Here is a 2,500-nt window from a genome sequence, read left to right on the forward strand (position 1 = left end):
AGAACGACAATTACTTAAATACGTTCGTATTGCCGGAAAAGCCAAAGGGTCAACAGGTCAGGTTTTACTACAATTACTTGAAATGCGTTTGGATAACATCCTTTTTCGATTGGGTATGGCTTCAACTATTCCCCAAGCCCGCCAATTAGTTAACCATAGACATATTTTAGTTAATGGTCGTATAGTAGATATACCAAGTTATCGCTGCAAACCCCACGATATTATTACAGCGAGGGATGAACAAAAATCTAGAGCTCTGATTCAAAATTATCTTGATTCATCCCCCCGCGAGGAATTGCCAAAACATTTGACCCTTCAACCATTCCAATATAAAGGATTAGTCAATCAAATAATAGATAGTCAATGGGTCGGTTTGAAAATAAATGAATTGCTGGTTGTAGAATATTATTCTCGTCAGACTTAAACCTAATTAAAATAAAACAATAAAACAAGGGTTCGGACAATTTTTCCCTTTTCGCCTAAGCAAAAAGACCCATCAAAGTAAGGAGTTTGATACGGGGATTTTTCTCCCATTCATGGATCACGGATCGGTAGGGAGATTCTCATTCCCTGTTGTCTACTCTTTCCAGTATGTTATTTTCTGTACTGCGGAACATAGGAATAAAGAATCTATATCAAAATAAAAGAAAGGTCTAACTTAACCGTTGGAATAATGGTATCCATTGTTATTTGCTTTGATACATTGCTGTTAATAAGATTGGTGAATTAGGTGAAAGGTACGGAAAGAGAGGGATTCGAACCCTCGGTAAACAAAAGCCTACATAGCAGTTCCAATGCTACGCCTTGAACCACTCGGCCATCTCTCCTACATAATGATTATGGCCCAGAAACCGAGTGAATAGTGAGTCATTCATATTAGATTTTTTGATAGGTACGTACAGTCAATTCTAACTATAAAAAAATATAGAAAACTTTTCATCAAAGAAAAACCCTTCCTTCAAGGGGGGGATAAAAATAATTTTTTTTTGTGAAAAACTGTTAAAAAAAGATATATATCTATTCATTTCATTCTTGCGAAGACGGCGCTCCCATCTTTTTCCAATAGTTATTCTTTTTACTTACAATATTTATACCAAATTAAATCAATGAATTAGAACGAATCAATTGATCTATTTTTTTTTTTATTTTTATGTTATTTCGTACTGTACAATTTCTTTGTTTGTGGGATCATTTTCCCACAAGAGGTAAGTAAAAGAAATTATAGAATGGATTGCTACCTATGCCCAGATCTCGGATAAATGGAAATTTTATTGATAAGACCTTTTCAATTGTAGCCAATATCTTATTACGAATAATTCCGACAACTTCAGGAGAAAAAGAGGCATTCACCTATTACAGAGATGGTGCGATTTGATGTTTTTTTCTTTACCGATTTCAGTCTTCGGAGAAAGATACATTATTTGGGAGAGAAATAAAAAGATTATTGAAATAAATCTACGCTTATTGTGAAGGTGAAGTTTGTAAATAAAACAATTCCTTCTGTCGTGTATCCCCGATTAATGCAGCCTCAGATGCTTCAATTTTAGATTCTAGTATTGAGCGAAAGGTTACACCTATGGGTTAGGTCAACCCTACTTCACTAGTACCAATAGGCAGCATAGGGAAAGAAGCACTACGCCTAGGAATCAACAATACGAAAACTTTGTTATAAATTATACCTTTTCTTTATCGGAATCGGGATTAACAAGAATGGTTGGTACAACAAATATCCATCTCGTTCGTATTTTGGATACCCGTATAACCATCGAAGACTGTTGAAGTGACTAATTCCCGGAAATTAAGGGGTGTTAAGAACAAAGAAATTGTTAGAGTTATCATTTTTATTTAGTACCAAGATACTTGATGTTAAGAAAAGATCTTTTACAGGAAGGTTGGTTAGAGATTTCTTGTAAAAACACTAGCCCCGTTCGGTTCATAATGAAATTATTTCAATCTTTTTTGATGATTCCATGTATTATTCTCATTATGCACATAAAAAGGGAGGAGCCGTATGAGATGAAAATCTCACGTACGGTTCTGGAACGGAGATTCTTTGAATCGAAGACGACCGCAACGGATGTCGGCTCAATCCGAAGGAAATTATGCGGAAGCTTTACAGAATTATTATGAAGCTATGCGACTAGAAATTGATCCCTATGATAGAAGTTATATACTCTATAACATAGGTCTTATCCACACAAGGAACGGAGAACATACGAAAGCTTTGGAATATTATTTTAGGGCACTAGAACGAAACCCGTTCTTACCACAAGCTTTAAATAATATGGCCGTGATCTGTCATTACGTGCGACTATCTCCACTATAGAAAGAAAAAAAGGAAAGAAAGAGCAAATCCGCTAATAAATACTAGAAAATAGGCTTTCTACATATCATATCTATCGTGTCCAAAACAACGATTTTTATCAGCTGTAGCAAAGAAAAAGAAAGAAACTTCATAGAAGTCCAAATAGGAAGAAATAGGTATGCCTAGATCCTTTAG

The 2,500-nt window shown here is 35.1% G+C and overlaps 1 non-coding gene across 1 annotated transcript; it reads right to left on the bottom strand.

Annotated features, from left to right (window-relative positions):
- Positions 1-740: 740 nt before the first annotated feature.
- TRNAS-GGA (transfer RNA serine (anticodon GGA)) lies at positions 741-827 on the bottom strand. The gene has a single exon. It is a non-coding gene; the product is annotated as a tRNA-Ser (tRNA).
- Between the last annotated feature and the right edge of the window lie 1,673 nt (positions 828-2,500).

Source organism: Corylus avellana, unplaced genomic scaffold, assembly GCF_965113065.1.
Source record: "Corylus avellana unplaced genomic scaffold, dhCorAvel1.hap1.2 HAP1_SCAFFOLD_146, whole genome shotgun sequence".
NCBI lineage: Eukaryota > Viridiplantae > Streptophyta > Magnoliopsida > Fagales > Betulaceae > Corylus > Corylus avellana.